The following is an 18,968-nucleotide window of genomic DNA, read 5'->3' on the forward strand; positions in this document are numbered from 1 at the left end:
ATGAAATGGATTGAATTCTTGAATTGCACTTAGCCACTAGTAATTACTCTAGACCGCATCCAACTCCATTGTTATTTTGCACACCATGTCATCTCATTTCGGGCAAATCAGTCTTGACCCTGCTCAAATGGAAACAGTCCAGCCCAGGTGGATTTTGCCATGTTTCCACATTTACTAAAGCTAGTAAACTTTGGAATGCATCAAAACTTGGAAATGCATCAAAACCTTCCCCAGTGAGGCATACCAAGGACAAATAACTTTATACATCTAGTGCCATATTTTGGGCCAAGTCATGCAGCGTAGTGCAGCAAGTCACATCGCTGTACTGCGTGACAGGGAAAGGGCAGGAATACGCTGTATTTAAAAGAGCATGGCACATTCCTACCTATGTCCCTGCACTTGTGCCATTTGGCTGCCTAGCACCAAAGAAGCAAGTGTGCCTGCATTGTAAGAAGGATTGTTTGTGTGCAGAAAGATGTAACTTCCTGCACAAAAACAACCCCCTGAGACATTTTCCTCTTTTTATATGTGCTGCAGAAGCACACATAAGAAGAGGAAAAAACAAGAAGAAATAAAGATATTTCTCCTTGTTATGCCTAACCTGGGAAGACGTAGCATTTTGGCACATTCCCAGGTCTGCAACTTCTGGTAAGTCTGGGAATGTGAAAACGGTTCATGGATGTTGCACAGGAACACCTACACAACAACCATGAAATGCCTCGCTGGAGCAGAAGAACACAACACAGCAATTTGCACTGCGTTGCATTAATCCAGATTTATCAAGCTACTGAAGGCAACACAAGGTGGCCTTGCTGGGCTTGATAAATCACATTTTAGGCTTGGGTCGCACATGCATTATGTTGCATGGTGCAAGAGTGAGCAACACCAGTTACAAATACACCCCATATTATAAACATTTAAAAAATGTAGTGATACATTATTGTAATGTTTAGTTTAATTTCATTCTAAATTAGAAATTATTATTTTGTTTTTACCTAAACAAATATTTTTTTGTAAATTTGTTTTGTTAATAAATGATGAACAACATCTTTATTTATGGAATGCTGAGTTTAGAGGGGGATAGGATTGGGATATTTTTGTACCATTTGTTATTAGATTTATGTTTCATGTAATGCTTTTTATTTTAGGTATTTTTGTAGATTGTTTTTAAACTATTGAATGTTTTTATTTGTCAAAGTATATTTTGAAATACATTATTGAATAAATTGTAATTGTATTATCTGGATTAATTTTGAAATGCTTACATGCATTTAAAATATATTTTCCTTTTGTCTGCAGGTTCTATTAGTGTATGTATTGTGTTAATTTGAAGTTAAATTATGTTATTTTATTATACATATATTTTTTGATTCATAAAAAATAGCAATTATATTTATGTTATTTTGTATTTGTTGGTAATATATAAATTGTAAGTAAAGTTGTTTCAGTAAAATAAAATGTAGCTTATAAAATGTTGTTTGTTTAACTTTGTATATAACACTATATATTTCATTTTTAAATGTTTGTTTTTATATATTTAAATATTTAAATTACTAATACTAAATTGATTTTAAATTATTTTTTCTTATGGTGTATTACTCTTTTTAAAAACATTGTAATATCTGTTCATATTTTTGTATATTCATAATAAACATGATTAGTATTCTAAATCATGTATAAAATGTGTATGTGTGATTAAAAAAAATTATTTAGCTGTACTTTAAAACACTTCAAATACTATGTTGCCTTATAATACTATTTGTTCCTACATTTTGAAAAATTATAACACTATTTGTTTTTATATTCTGGAAAATTATGTTGAATTTGAGTGCTTTTCATGGTAATTATATTTTCATTTTAATACATTTGTTTGAAAGTGTATGTTTTAATATTAGCAAGTAAACATAGGTAGGCTTTTGTTTTATTTACTGTTAGGCATCATTTAATTGTAATTGCTTTAGTTACATAGCAAAATACCATTGTTTATAACTATATTTTGGCAATAGATTAGAATATATTTTGTTTCATGCTTTGCTATTTGTGCTTTCTTTTTCATGTTTATGTGTTTGTTTTATTAATTTTCATTTGGATTGATTATTTAATAATTTAAATATTATTTTTATAACAAAATATTAGGAATGTATATTTATAAGTGATGTTTTTGGATTGTAATAATGTGTTTTATTTATTTTACATAAATTATGTAATTTTAGTATGAATAAAATAATGTGTATATATTTTTGATAATATCATTATAATTGTCATAATTGACTCCTAAATATAAAATATTTAGTGTCAAGCACCTTCCACTAATTGTAGTTGAAATAGCAAATGTGACCCCTTTAGAGTCTATGACTTTCCCCAAAATAGTTTAGATTGGAATTGGAACAGTAAATGTAATCCCTTTAGTTTCTACTACCTTCCCAAATGTAATTTAGGTTGGTGTTTGAATAGTCACACTTTACTAAAATGGTTTAGATTAGACAGGGAGTAGTAAATGTGACCACTTTGATGTCCAACGCCTTCTCCGAAATGCTTTAGATTAGAGTTGGAATAGTAAATGTGACTACTTTAATGCCGAACACCTTCCACCAAAATGATTTAGATTGGAGTGGGAATAGTCAATGCAATCCTTTTAATGTCCAGCACCTTCCCCAAAATGGTTTAGATTGGATTGAGAATAGTAAATGCAAGCTCTTTAGTGCCCAACACATTTATCCTAATTTGCTACATTACAGTGTGAATAGTAAATGAAAGATTTTAGTATTCACCATTTTACAATCAGACAATATTATTTTCTTTTTTCCTGCGGTCAATGCGACGTTATGGTTTTTATACTGTTATTTATTTTGTTTTACATATTCTATTTAATGTATCCATTTACAATTATTTAGACAACTGTATACTGTTTTAATGTAAAATAAAAGTTTTCTTTAATATTGCAATACATTTATTACACTTATACAAATGACATAATATATTATTTTTAACAATTGTTTTACATACATGTTTTAAATCTTTAATATTCTTTTATACTTTATGTTTATTATAAATAGTGCTACATTATAATATTTAATGGTTTTATAAAACTATTTAAGTTGTACTTTACACAATCATTTATGTTTTCCTAATACATTTTAGATACATTTGTACATGTTTGCACCATTGTTACATATTTTGTATACATTTTTACTAAAGTTGTTTTCTTTTGATTTAGCTGCCAGTTTTCCCAGCGAATTGCATTTGTAGTCTATTTCTGTAATTTTTACTTGGATTTCATGGCAGTGTGTCTCAGTTACTTGCTTCTGGTTAACAGATAAAGTAAGACCTTCTTTAAAGACCCAATTACAGGTTTGGCAGCCAGACCACCAGATGGCAGCGGTCCCAGAAAGACCACTGCTGCGACGGTCTCCAAACTGCTGTGTTACGATGTATGCAGGCTGAACCGCCACTTTTCTTGATAAGTAAGTCTATGTCACCCATTTTAATTTACATCCATGTCACATTCCGAAAATATGCATTTTTCTGAAGATGAGTTGACAGGCATGGTGGATGAAATCATAAGAGTCATTGCCAGCAGTGCGGGAGAGAGGAGCTCCAAACCCCAGCATCACACACAGCGGCGGAGGCCTCAGGAAAGCAGCTTTGCACCTGGAGGCACACTAAAAAGGACATTCTTGCTCCATGGGGCAGAGATCTTTGCAAGCAGTAGGGGAGGAGGAACTTCAACTCCTTGCAGCACATGGGGCAGCAGACTCAAGATGATAGTAGCTACGCGCCTGGAGGTGCAATAAAAATGGCATTCTTGCCTTGCGGGATGTGCGCAGGGCACGCCAGAAGCGTGCCTGGATGAAGAAGGTCCAAGAGCAGGCCCTACTGTACCCATCCACAGCCAGATGAGACTGGGCTGGGCTACCTCTCTTAGCCTTTTGTTACACCCTGTCCTGTAATGTATAGGCTGGGGTTGAAGTTCTGGAAGCATTGTGATCCTTTGGACAGTGAGGCATTGGGGAGCCAACTTAAGTGTTAGTCTTTTTTGATTAGCCTTGACTGTTTATCTGGGACGGTTGCCATCACTCTTGTAGTCCTCAATTCTGTGCTCAATGTACTCTTTTGGGGAGGAAAGCATGGGCAAGCGCAAAAATACACGGATGGCATTTTCTACTAACACCACTTTTGATGGCTTCCTCCAAAGAGTAAGTGGAAGTAATCTCTAAAGAGATTGAGTTGGCAGAGAAAGGGCTCTCCCTGTCTTCTCCATCTCCATCCCCAGTCCCTGACCAAAACATAAATGAGGATCTGACTCAGGAGCTGGAGTTTGTTGGGTAGATGGGTTGCCTGAATCGTGGGTAGTCCAACTACCAGTACCACTTACAGTACCGCTTACCCCTTTGTCTGTGATGACTCTCACAATGAGTCTCCGAATTGCTCCCAGTCTCTGACTCTAAACAAGGGTGATGTAGTAATCCCAAAAGCCAACAACAGAAAAAATAAAAGCCAAGATTATCACGAGATCTAATAAGCTTGCCACCCATAATAATGAAGGGAGTCTTTTTCAGAAGTCGAAGTTTGGAGAATATCAGCTGGATGGCGGGAGAGTAGTATTCTTATAGGAGGAGTTCTATTCCAATCCTAGAAGTTTGATTAACGATCTTTTGAAGCCAAATATGACCAGTTTGGGGAAGATTGAGAGCCAGCTTAGCCAACTAACAAATTACATTGATAATGCCCAACCGTGGAAGTCAACTTTGGCAAATTGTTTGAATGTGGCTCCTAGCCAGGTGCATAGAGATGATGTTGTAGAAGCCAGGAGTGGTGCGGTTCGGCTGACAAATGCACACACTAAGATGACTCTTGTGCCCTCCTCTCAATTAATTCCTATTAGCATTTCTAATAATAATGAGTCTGTTATCCTTCCTAGAGGCAGATCAGACGGTTTGGTGAGCTGGCTGCAGAGGGTGCAACATGATTCTATAAGCAGGTCAGCAAACTTGATGGATCGTCCGAATGTGATGTCCCTGACTAAACCTAAGAAAGCTTCTGACTGTTCACATCTACCCCATGCCCCGAGAGCACACCATATACCTTGGTTCTCGTTAGTGTTCAATCCCTGGAAACAGACAAGCATGAGGATTGTAGGAGCTTGATGAATAAAGCTGTGTTTTGGTGTGCAAGGAATGCTAAGTGTAATACAGGAGTAACCAATGATCTTATAACGGCCCATAGAGTAAGCTGGGTTGGCCATACGCCAAAATCCATTGAAGGGGACTGCGTTGTCTTAAATTTGAAAGATCTTGAGCGTGTTCATGTTCTATTATCACACTTGAGTTTTCTGAGTTCAAGCAATAGTAAAATAAAGGGACGTCCGCTAGGCATTTTTTATCCCCCACCTTGGGGCTTATCTTCTAACGTGAGTCAGCAGAGACCTTATTGGACTCAAACTCCCTAGGCCCTCTTTTAGGTCGGTCTGGCCAGCATTGTATGTACATCCCAACCGCAATGATGTCCTGTCAGGTCTGTAAGATGAACGACGCCCAGTTCAGCTGAGGATTCTAGAATCAGAGTGCTTGTCTGATATCAGGGAGACCTTCTCTAACTGTCCTATTTTGTCTCAACAATTTGTAATGCTAATCAAGATTTTCCTAAGTGTACAAAGGCTTTGGTCAATGATTGTGGTATTCAGCTTTTATCATGGAACATTGCAGGGCTCTGCGATAAATTTGTGAATGATGACTGGGTTAGCTATATTAAAAGATTTGACATTATATGTTGCCAGGAAACTTGGCCTATTAATTCTGTTGCATTAAATGGATATACATCTTATTGTTCACCTGCAACACCATCACTGGCTGAGAGAAGGAAAGGTGCACCATCACTGACGGACAGAGGGGATGGAGAAGACTAAGGTAGTAGCAATGTCCCCAAATTTTCTAAAACTACACCTGCAAATGGCCACTGTGTTAAACATGATTCTAATTATTTTTATTATAACCATTTTTCTTTTCAATCTGCAGATGCAGTCAAAGAATTTGAGAAGAGCCTTTCAGCTTTTTTATACCAGATCAGAGAAAGTTCCCACTTCTATTATGTTGGCATGGGATTTTAATATTATAAAATGCTGTTTAAATGGGGAACGTATTTGTCGCTTCACTGATGTATTTGGAGCTCCTACAGGTCACTTTACATATTCTGTTTATGGGGAAGCTATAAATAAACTGATCCTGTCCTAAAATGTAATAGACCCATCGGACATACAAAGCCAGAATCTTCTTACCTTTACAGGTAGAGGTAAAGGTAGTGTAATTGATTTTATACTTTAATCACCTGATTTAGTGCGCACTTTTGCACAATTTGAAGTACTTCCCTCACCTTTTAGTGATCGCAATCCAGTCTATTTACAGTTGTTTTTTAATCCAAGTCATAGTACAGAAGAGGACGCTAGGCTGCCCATTAGTTATACCCCAAATAGAGGAGCTCGCTTGAAGTGGAAAAAAATGAATCCGAAAGAGCTTTTTAATAGATTAGTTAAGGATAGGGCAAATTATATTTTTTGCTGCTTGTCACCAGGGAGACCCCCAGAAGAAATTATGGTGAGCTTTAAAAAAACTAGTACTGCCGTTGCATACAATTTAGTCTCAGATAAACCCCATAAAGAGCTCCAAGGGAAATCCTGGTTTAGCCATGAGTGCACGTTGTGCTCTAAGCCTTAAAAAATGCTACAGCTAAAAAGCCTGATAATCTGGAGGATTTAAGGAGGACCAGATGGGCTTCCAAGCAAGCCCTAGTAAAGAGGAAACAAGAAATTAAAAGTAAGGCCTGGAATCACCTTGAAAAAGCAGAAAATCTAAAAGACCATAAACTTTTCTGGGAGATTGTTAATCAGCCGACATCTCCCATCAGACAGGATTGAGTCCCATATTAGTGACCAGGAATGGATGGATCCTTTAACTGTTATTTTTAATCCTGAGGCAGTTCCCCTGGATCAAGGGAGAGATAACGGGACACTGCCTGCTGTGGTATGCGAGGACTGGCTAGCTGACTTAGTTGACTATGGGGCAGTTGCAAAAGCAATACAGTGCGCAGTCAATGATAAGTCCCAGGTCCGGATGGAGTCCCAGTAGATCTTTATAAAGATAACACAGGGGTAATTATGAGTTTGGCGGTCTTAGGACCACCATGTTGGCGGTGGTGGTCATACCGACAACAAGCTGGCGGAGAAGACCGCCAAATTATGATCAACAGAATACAGCCAAAGCACTGCTGGCACCGCCACAGCAGTGAAGCCGCCACAGATGACAGTAGCCACCTTCAGACTTAAGGAGACCATGTTTCTGCTGGACAGATTCCTTGGCTGCACGCTGCCAAGGTTTCTGCCGTGGTCGCACCACAACGGAAACCCTGGCAGAAACCAACTCTATAAAAAGAGACACTCACCTCCAGGAAGCCATACTCGTCCTGAGCCACCATGGAACCAGAACTACACTTCTTTCTGCTGCTCCTGCTCTCACAACGACTTCGCAACCAGCGATGACCACAACGACACCAAGCGTGAGTACACACATTTAACTGTGACTGTTGTGAAATGTTGAAGTACCTACGTACACACAACATACACACCCAGGAGGGCTGGCGAGGGCAACACACACGTTACCTCACACTGACACGCACACCCACACACAGCCACATATAAACTTGCACATACAACTACACACACTGCGCCCATCACACACACACACACACACACACAAGCAAAAAGGCACACAGCAACACCCAGATACAGAGCAGCGGGAAACACACACACAACAATGGACAACACCATCAAATGACACAACAACACCACTACTGTAACAACATAAAAGCACCCTAAAGAACACACACAACACACCTCAATGTCACAAATTAAAGCATACAACGAAACGTACCAACTCCAAAGACAAATACACGCAATCAGACATCCAAACAATGATCCATAACACATACCCTACACACACCACAATGGTTCACACATACCAATCCATACGCACACAGTACAACCACACAAATGCACACAACACTGCAAATTACACATGTCAACACAAACACCACACAATACCAACACAATCACATGTCCCAAACATACACATGGCCATCACACAACACACACACCCATCACTGGGGGACACATGCTATGCACACAACCACATATGCAGGCCAGGCACAGCTGGTAGCACAACCACCACTCACACACAAGTATGTACACACAAACAATATCAGCCAATAGCAAAACTGCATGAAGAAAAGAAATACATGACAAAGATGTTACCTTTGAATCAACAACAGGTTGGCCCTTATAATGAAAAAATATATATAAATAAATATATTAAAATATGTACATAGGCCATAGGCCAGTTAAAAATGTCCATGTCCTAAATGCACAAAATGCACATAGTGTGCCCCAACTTGACTTCTGACTTCCATATAACCCCCACTGGTTGGGGCATCAAGGGGGCAGGCAGGCACCTCAGGGATTGGGGGGCAGGTGGGGGAGGGGTTTGGGGTTCGGTTTGGGAGGGAGATCCTTGGATTTGGGCTTGGGGTGGGGCTTTGGTCGAGGCTTAGGGGAGTGTTGGGAACTCTTAGTAGGATTCAACTTCTTGGCGGGGAGGAGCATTGGAACTTGCAGGGTGGGCAGGGGAGGTCTTGGAGGTGGAAGGGCGAGACTTGGGGAGGGACACTGATCATTTAGGAGTATCACTGGGTGGGAGAGGTGTAGGGAAAAGGGAAAACTCTGAGAGGAAATGCTTCTTACTCACACATGGATGGTCATGGCAAAAGGGGTTCGCCATGGAGGGAAAGGCAGTGCCTATAAGAGGTGTTGGTGGAGGTTTTGGGTGCATATGTGAGAGAGGGTTGCTTGTGGGTGGTGGGTGTCTGTTGGCTGGGTGAGTGTGGGCATTTATGTGTCTTGGAAAGAGGGGGGTGGAGGTGCGGGGGGATGCCGTGGTGGATGGGTGATTGTCCGTTGGGGTGGTGACTGCAGGCCTGCTGGATGTACTGCATGTAAGTGTGTCTGTAGTGGTAGCTGTGGATGTGGTGACGGGGTGGATGTCTGAGGGTCTGCTATTGTGGTGACTGTCGGTAGGATAGAAGTTGTGGATGGATTGGTGAATGTGGGTGTGTTGACTGCAGGTATGTCAGCTATAGTGTCAGAGGAGCTGAGGGTACTGGAGGTATCAGTGCAGGAAGTGACTGTTGTGTGTGCAGGTGGGTGTTGTTTGTGTGCATGCCAGTGGTGGGTCTTGTGGGACTTGTGTTTGTTTGAGCTACCTTTGGATATCAAGATGGATGCATGCTCGTCTGTCTGTGTGCTTTGGCTGGGTTTGGGAAGTGGGGTTTGGGTTTGGGAAGAGGAAGGTGGAGGTGGGACGTAAGACAAAGGGTGACTGGCTGCTGTCAGTGTGGAGGCCAGAGCCTGAAAGGACATCTGTAGGCCTGCCAATGCACTGTGAATGTCCTCCAGGAACGCATTACTCTGCTGGACTTGGGTTGCCAGTCCCTGGATGACATTCACGATGGTCGACTGACCCACAGAGATCGACCTCTGGAGGTCACTAGCCTCTTCACTGATGGCAGCAGGGATGACTGGGGCAGGGTCAGAGGTGCATTCGGCGAAGGAATCGCCCACCCTCTTGGGAGAGCAGGCACGGACAACTGGGTGGGGAGCTACAAGGAGGCCGGTCGTAGAAAGGGGGCTGGTGGACAAATATGGTGCTGAGGGTCCGCTACCACCAGGGAGTGTCCACTGGAGGAAGATTCCGAAGATGATGATGATGTTCGAGTCTCCCCAGTGGCACTCCCCTCGCCCTTCAAGTCACTGGGTCCCTCGCTGTTGGTAGTTTCAGCACTCCGGGTCCCGTGGCCAGCAGCTTCCACCTCGCCTGTGCCCGGTCTTCTTTGCATGCCAGTGCTGATGCATACAAATAGAGAGGGAGGGAGAGAGAAAGAGAGAGGGAGAGATAGGGTCATCACATTCTTCACATACACACATAACAACATTCAAAACTGTAGGAAGACATCTCCTAGCCAGGGAATCACAAATTGAATACCACAATTGTACTCCATGCCACATGTCACTGCTACCCAGCCCTTCATTTCATATCTCTCACAGTTATCATGATCCATGTGAGGTACCACAACTGGACCCTTCCATCTATTCACCTGTAATCCTATGTCAGCATGCACATCATACAATTTCTAAAGCTGAACAACCATCCACATCCATGTTGTATATACCATATCACCATAAGGAACAGCAATTGACAGATAACACCGTATCATGCATGTCCACATACAACTCATGACATGTCCATGTCCATAAGGAATGACTAAGTACACAGCTCCTGCCATTGCTATCACATGCCTAGGTGAACCCTCTGTACATATTTTAAACTATGGAAACAATCCATGATGAATACACAACATGCAGCAGTTCCAGTTGGGTGCCATCTGAATCTGACAATACATGTCTAGAGACCAGCTATATTACTACATGTATCTAATCATAGATGCATAGTTGCAGTCTCCATGCACAGATACTCCACATCCCATCATACATGCATGTACGGCAATAGTGGCTAACCTAGCACACATGATACACTGACTATCACAGAGAGCACTGTAACCACAACTAAACATGGGGCAGCCAACTAATACCTATGAGGCCAACTCATATTCCACCTGGCATGCATATACAGAGCCACCACATGTCAACATGAGTAAACCCACATCCCTCATACCAACCTTAATATGTGAATACTACAACCATAGGTCCACACAACACACACATCCCGCTGAGAACACATGATGCACACACATGGACACACATGACTGCCAATGCACTTACAACATATGCCAGAACTACAATACCTTTATGATAAATAGTACTACAGCCAAACAATGACATCTCATAGTAAGAAGTGACCCCATAGAATGTACTGTCCAACCTGTTCACATCAGCTAGGCAAAGTGCATCAATGATTGTCCCACTCCACAAGATCTAACCCCAAGTAACCATTGTGACATGATGTAGGCAGATATTACCACATGATGCACTGGTATTGGTAGGTATTAGAAATGGGGTCTTTGGTTGGCAGTCAGGTTACCCCCTGTCCAAGCAAGGATCCTCACTGTAGTCAGGGTAAGTCACATACAATCCAAATTATCCTGTGCCCACCCTCTGGTAGCTTGGCACTGACAGGCTTAACTTAGAAGGCAATGTGTAAAGGTTGTGTGCAATAAAGGATGCAATAACACAGTATAGCACCACAAAAATACACCACAATGTTTAGAAAAATCTATAATATTTATCTAATAAGATGCAGGTCAAAACGATCAAAAGGCAATAAGCATACATTGAGATATCACTGTAAAAGTGATATAAAGTGTCTTTAGTCTTTTTAAAAACAACAAATGTCTCTTGCAAGCACAAAGTACCTGGTTTGCATTCAAAATCTCCACAGGGGACTGCAGAGGAGTCGATGTGTGGAAAACAGGGAGGTGTGCGTCAGTTTCACCCCTTCGCACACAGACTTGCAGCATTATTTTTCACGCACGGGAAGGCTTTGCATCGATTACCAGCATGCGGACTTGGATCCTCTTTGGTTTTTAGGGTTTTTAGATGCCCCAGGGTTGATGCGTGGAATCCTGGGCTTGTGGAGCGAAGTCACAGGCGCTGCGTCGATCCGGTGAGTGTTGCTTGGAAATGTCAAATTTCCGGTCGCTACTCTGGCGTTGCGTCGATCTTCTCATTATGAAGCCGGGCTCCGTCATTCCGGTTCGTCATGCAGTGAATTTTTCACCGCTGTGCAGGTTGTGCGTCCAATTTTTGCCGCACAAGGAGTCCAGTTGCAGGAGTGAAGTCTTTTTTGTCCTGAGACTCCAGGGAACATGAGGCAAGTTCTATCCATACCCTTGGAGAGCACTTCTCAGCACAGCCAGAGAGCAACAAGGCAGCAGGACAACAGCAAGGCAGCAGTCCTTCACAGAAAGCAGTCCAGGTGAGTCCTTTTGGTAGCCAGGCAGTTCCTCTTGGCAGGTCTGGTTCAGGGATTCTTCACCAGCAGGTTTCTTGTTCAGAAGTGTCTGTGATGTAGAGTGTCTTCCCCAAGAAGTGTCTAAAGTCTGTGTTTTTGGGTGCCCTTCTTATACCCATTTTGGCCTTTGAAGTAGGCTTACTTCAAAGGAAAGTCTCACTTGTTTGTGAAATCCTGCCTTGTCCAGGCAAGGCCTCAGACACACACCAGGGGGTTGGAGACTGCATTGTGTGAGGGTAGACAGAACCCCTTTCAGGTGTGAGTGACCACTCCTCCCCTCCCTCCTAGCACAGGTGGATTATCAGGATATGTAGGCTACACCCCAGCCCCCTTTATGTCACTGTCTAGAGAGAGGTGCAAACAGCCCAACTGTCAAACTAACCCAGACAGGAAATCCACAAACAAGCAGAGTCAGAGAATGCTTTAAGCAAGAAAATGCCCACTTTCTAAAAGTGGCATTTTCAAACACACAATCTTAAAACAAACTTCACTAAAAGATGTATTTTTAAATTGTGAGTTCAGGGATCCCAAACTCCATATGTCTATCTGCTCCCAAAGGGAATCTACGCTTCAATCATGTTTAAGGGTGGCCCCCAGGTTAACCTATGAGAGAGATAGGCCTTGTAAGAGTGAAAACCGAATTTAGTAGCATTTCACTGTCAGGACATATAAAAAACATTAGTATATGTCCTACCTTAACCATACACTGCACCCTGCCCATGGGTCTACCTAGGGCCTACCTTAGGGGTGTCTTACATGTAGGAAAAGGGAAGGGTTAGGTCTGGCAAGTGGGTACACTTACCAAGTCGAATTTACAGTTTGAAACTGGACACAAAGACACTGCTGTGGCAGGTCTGAGACATGATTACAGGGCTATTTATTTGGTGGGCACAACCAGTGCTGCAGGCCCACTAGTAGCATTTGAGTTATATGCCCTGGGCACTTCTAGTGCACTCTACTAGGGACTTACAAGTAAATCAAATATGCCAATCATGGATAAACTAATCAACAGTAAAATTTACACAGAGAGCATATGTACGTTAGCACTGGTTAGCAGTGGTAAAGTGCCCAGAGTCCTAAAGCCAACAAAAACAGGTCAGGAAAAAAAGGGAGGAAGGAGGCAAAAAGTTTGGGGATGACCCTGCAAAAAGGGCAAGGTCTAACATGACCACCCACCAGACTAAAGCCAGGGGAGAACAATCAATACCCTGATGTAGTTCCCTGATTGAGGTGATTGAACAAGGACGCAGGTCCACAACATCAGGGGCATGTTCCAGTACTACGCCTGACTCCAGTTGGATCTCTCTGTCCATACTCTCAGGGCCCACTAAGCTGACCCATGGGGAACCTTTCTTCTCTCCTGAAGATACCGTCAGTGCAGCACCTAACGTGACTTTGCTAACAGATTTATCCCAGGGGCCGGCTAGTACCACCAGGGCCAACACAGTGGTGTTGCCACCTCCACCCCCGGGATGTGACTCTTGTCCCCCCCGGGACAACTCTGTCCACCAGGACAGCAAGCCACAGTGGCCACTGACAGCTGTCAGGGATGAGAGCCAGGCCCCAAGCCTCTCAAGGCTCTCTACCCATTGTGAATGTGGAGAGTGGGGGGCGGTAGCACCAGGGGCCTGGCACCCTTTGACTACTCTCCCTTCCACCAGGTCAGGGATGACAGCCTGACCCTGGTCTTCCACTCTGGGGCTCTGTACCCTCCCTCCTGGAGCGGCACCCCCACAGTCCAACATTGTCAGGGTGCTTATAGAAGCAGTCCTGCACAATTCTCCAACCAGTGTAGGGGTGTTAACCCGCAACTGGTTTTCCAACTTGGGGTCTGTACCTTCAGGTTGGACTAAGGTCAGGAGGGGGAGGCTTCCCTCCCTCTGCCCTCCCTTCTGGAGTCCTGCATCCCGCAACTAGAAGTGGTCCCCCCAGAAGACAACATAGTAGGGGCACTTTTAGCAGTAGCCCCTTCCTCCAGGTCAGGGGGGACACCCTGAACCTGGCCTTCCAATCCAGGGTCAGTACCCATAAATTGAACTAGGGTCAGGGGTGAGTCTCTCCCTCCCCTGCCCCTACTCCCAGGGTCCTGCACCTCCCTCAGGGAGAGTACCCCTAGAAACCACACCGAGGGGGTGATTGGGCAAACCGCCCCCCCCCTTTCAGGTCAGGGTTTAATCCCTGCATCTGATCCTCCAGTCTAGGGTCTGTACCCTTAGATTGGACCACTGCCTGGCACACCAGGAATTCCTGGGGGGCACACGTGCCCCCCACCAGGTCAGAGTTTAACCTCTGGACCTGGTCCTTCAACCCAGAGTCACCACCCTGAGGTTGACCATTGCCTGGCACACCAGGACTTCCTGGGGGCACACCGTCCCCAAGGGCCACACAAGAGACTGGCTGGCGCATGTCTCCTGACCCCCACCCATCTGGCAGAGTCTGGATTCCTTCCAACCCAGAAATGGTCTCATCAAGGTCATTCCTGGGGTGCTCTGCTCTCAGAGCTGTGCCCTGACACTCCAGGTTCTCCACTGGGGTCCGCAACCCTCTCTCAACCCTATGACTGGTCTTCTGCACCCCCTCACTAGGAGTGGTACTGCCAGACACCAGAACTGGTGGGACGCTGGCTACATCCGCCCCCCAAGTTCTCCTGACACTGTGGGATCTCCCTCAACATATGGCCCTATGGTACAGGCTAAGCTCCCCTCCTGGTGTTCCCTCACTGAACCTTCCAGGACCTGGGACTCGATCCCGGGCACCCTGGGCCTCAGCCCATCCCCATTCCCTCTCCTCTGAGACTGGACATGGGCTCCCTCACCCATCCCCTTACACTGGGATCTACCTGGGACACTACAATCCTTTCCCACCTCACCTGGTTGGGTAATACCTAGACCACTCCCTTCAGGAGCACCCCCAAATGTCTCTTCAGACTCTCTGGTACTCACCCATATGTCTGCTTCCAGTGTAAACTCCATGGTATCAGAGAACTCACACTCCACCTGGTGTTGGCTTAGCTCTGGAAAATAAGGACTAGAATATTCTCTCCAGCAATCACATCACTCAGCCCCTCACATGAATTAACCAAACTACCCTTCACCAAGCCATCCAGTGACTCAGCCTTGAAAAAGTACCCAACATCACCCTCCTGAGACTGGTGAGACAATACCTGACTGTCCCTGAAACTCAACCCACACTCTCCTGGGATGTCTCCACACTCCATAACCAGGACTTCTACCTGGGGGGAACCCTTCTCCCTATCACTCTCACCTAGAGTCAGTAAAGTGTCCCTCCCCTTAGTAGGAATATGACTCCCTATGCCAGTTCCCCAATCCACATCAGGGACCCTGTGCATCACGGAAGTTACCTCATACCCCTGAACCTCCCGGTGTGTGTCAACTCCCTCCTTCAAGTAGGGTACCACATCTCTGGGCATGTGCACTTCTTCAGTGGTACTGGATAGATGATTTTTGCTGCCACCATCTGAACTGGACTCAGCCCTCCTGGCTTCCAGCTTCAGCTCCTCACAGCTCAGCTCTTGAGCTGCAATCCTTTCTTTTTCCCGGACTAAGGCTCTCTCCTCCTCAGCCCTCTTAATCTCTGCATCTAGCTCTTCCAGCCTCTGGATTTGAGCTAGGAGCCATTCATCTCCTTCTGTTCTCCTCTCAGGGTCACTGACGTCCTCCTCAAGAGTATTCCTCCTCCTCAGAGTAGTCCTCCTCCTCAGACTCCTCTGGTGGTGTTGCCTGATAGTGTTTCAACTCATACTGAAACAGGGCTGACTCAAGATCCTCCCTTATGGATTTCTTATTTACAGACAGTCCCCTTTCCTTGCAGAATACTTTTAGCTCCTCCTTGTTATAGATGAATAGGTGCCAAAAGTTGACTTCCATTCTGCCAAGGCCTCACAGGTGCAACCCAAAACCAGAGTCCAAAAATATCACCAATATATCCAGGAGGACATCAGAGAACAAAAAGCTAAGAGATGAAAAATCAAGTTGACCTTCAACTGTGGGTAGGTAGTGAACACTTAGCTATTGTATGTCACTGCACAAATACAAGTCCTATCCTCACCGCTGAGCACCAATGTTAGAAATGGGGTCTTTGGTTAGCAGTCAGGTTACCCCCGTCCAAGCAAGGACCTTCACTCTAGTCAGGGTAAGCCACATACAATCCAAATTATCCTGTGCCCACCCTCTGTTAGCTTGGCACTGAGCAGTCAGGCTTAGCTTAGAAGGCAATGTGTAAAGTATTTGTGCAATAAATCGTGCAATAACACAGTATAGCACCACAAAAATACACCACACAGTGTTTAGAAAAATCTATAATATTTATCTGATAAGATGCAGGTCAAAACAATCAAAAGGCAATAAGCATTGTAAAAGTGATATAAAGTGTCTTTAGTCTCTTTAAAAACAATAAGGGGGTCATTCTGACCCCGGCCGGCGGCGGAAGCCGGCGGCCTGGCTGGGACCGCCAGAATACCGCTGCGCGGTCAAAAGACCGCCATGGGTATTCTGGGTTTCCCGCTGGGCTGGTGGGCGACCGCCAGAAGGCCGCCCGCCAGCCCAGCGGGAAACACCCTTCCATGAGGATGCCGGCTCCGAATGGAGCCGGCGGAGTGGAAGGGGTGCGACGGGTGCAGTTGCACCCGGCGCGATTTTCAGTGTCTGCATGGCAGACACTGAAAATCTTGGTGGGGCCCTGTTAGGGGGGCCCCTGCAGTGCCCATGCCATTGGCATGGGCACTGCAGGGGCTCCCAGGGGCCCCACGACACCCCATACCGCCATCCTGTGCCTGGCGGCCAAAACAGCCAGGAACAGGATGGCGGTATGGGGGTCGGAATCCCCATGGCGGCACAGCAAGCTGCGCCGCCATGGAGGATTCCCCAGGGCAGCGGAAAACCGGCGGTACACCGCCGGTTTTCCGTTTCTGACCGCGGCTGTACCGCCGCGGTCAGAATGCCCAAAGGAGCACCGCCAGCCTGTTGGCGGTGCTCCCGCGGTCGTTGGCCCTGGCGGATTTTACCGCCAGGGTCAGAATGACCCCCTAAATGTCTCTTGCAAGCACAAAGTACCTGGTTTGTGACCAAAATCTCCACAGGGGACCGCAGAGGAGACGATGTGGGGAAAACAGGGAGGTGTGCGTCGGTTTTGCCCCTCCGCACACAGACTTGCGTCATTATTTTTCACACATGGGAAGGCTTTGTATTGATTTCTGGTATGCAGACTTGGATCCTCTTTGGGTTGTGGGGTTTTTGGGTGCCCCAGGGTCAATGGGTGGAATCCTGGGCTTGCGGAGCAAAGTCACATATGCGCTGCATCGATCCGGTGAGTGTTGCGTGGAAATTTCTCCCACATGGCAGGCGCTGCGTAGATTCTTCTCTGGAAGTTGAGCTGCGTCGTTCCAGCTTGGCTGTGCATCGACCCAGTGGGACGTGCGTCGAATTTCCGGTCACTACGCTGCGTCGATCTTCTCATTGCGAAGTCGGGCTGCATCGTTCCGGTTTGGCATGCAGTGAATTTTTCACCACGGTGGAGGCTGTGCGTCATTTTAGCAGGCTGTGTGTCTAATTTTCACCGCACAAGGAGTCCAGTTGCAGGAGTGAAGTCTTTTTGGTCTTGAGACTTCAGGGAACAGGAGGCAAGCTTTATCCGAGCCCTTGGAGAGCACTTCTCAGCACAGCCGGAGAGCACCAAGGCAGCAGGGCAACAGCAAGGCAGCAGTCCTTCACAGAAAGAGGTCCTGGTGAGTCCTTTGGGCAGCCAGGCAGTTCCTAATGGCAGGTATGGTTCAGGGATTCTTCACCGGCTGGTTTCTTGCCCAGAAGTGTCTGTGAGGTAGAGTGTCTACCCCAAGAAGTGTCTAGAGTCTGTGGTTTTGGGTGCCCTTCTTATACCCATTTTGGCCTTTGAAGTAGGCTTACTTCAAAGGAAAGTCTCACTTGTTTGTGAAATCCTCCTTGCCCAGGCAAGGCCTCAGATATACACCAGGGGGTTGGAAACTGCATTGTGTGAGGGCAGGCAGAGCCTTTCAGGTGTGAATGACTACTCCTCACCTCCCTCCTAGGACAGATGGCTCATCAGGATATGCAGGCTACACCCACATCCCCTTTGTGTCACTGCCTAGAGAGAGGTGCAAACAGCCCAACTGTCAAACTAACCCAGACAGGGAATCCACAAACAGGCAGAGTCAGAGAATGCTTTAAGCAAGAAAATGCCCACTTTCTAAAAGTGGCATTTTCAAACACACAATCTTAAAACCAACTTCACTAAAATATGTATTTTTAAATTGTGAGTTGAGAGATCCCAAACTCCACATGTCTATCTGCTCCCAAAGGGAATCTACGCTTTAATCATGTTGAAAGGCAGCCCCCCGGTTAACCTATGAGAGAGATAAGCCATCCAACAGTGAAAACCGAATTTGGCAGTATTTCACTGTCAGGACATATAAAACACATTAGTATATGTCCTACCTTAACCATACACTGCACCCTGCCCATGGGGCTACCTAGGGCCTACCTTAGAGATGTCTTACATGTAGGAAAAGGGAAGGTTAGGCCTGGCAAGTGCGTACACTTACCAAGTCGAGTTTACAGTTTAAAACTGCACACACAGACACTGCAGTGGCAGGTCTGAGACATGATTACAGGGCTACTTATGTAGGGGGCACAATCAGTGCTGCAGGCCCACTAGTAGCATTTGAGTTACAGGCCCTGGGCACTTTTAGTGTACTCTACTAGGGACTTACGAGTACATCAAATATGCCAATCATGGATAAACTAATCAACAGTACAATTTACACAGAGAGCATATGCACTTTGTCACTGGTTAGCAGTGGTAAAGTGCCCAGAGTCCTAAAGCCAAAAAAAACAGTTCAGGAAAAATAGGAGGAAGGAGGCA

The 18,968-nt window shown here is 45.1% G+C and overlaps 1 protein-coding gene across 10 annotated transcripts in view; it reads right to left on the reverse strand.

The window, feature by feature from the left end:
- LOC138297861 (uncharacterized) overlaps positions 1-18,968 on the reverse strand; it is a 1,048,787-nt gene that overhangs the window by 676,229 nt on the left and 353,590 nt on the right. The window lies entirely within an intron of this gene.

Source organism: Pleurodeles waltl, chromosome 1_2, assembly GCF_031143425.1.
Source record: "Pleurodeles waltl isolate 20211129_DDA chromosome 1_2, aPleWal1.hap1.20221129, whole genome shotgun sequence".
Taxonomy (NCBI): domain Eukaryota; kingdom Metazoa; phylum Chordata; class Amphibia; order Caudata; family Salamandridae; genus Pleurodeles; species Pleurodeles waltl.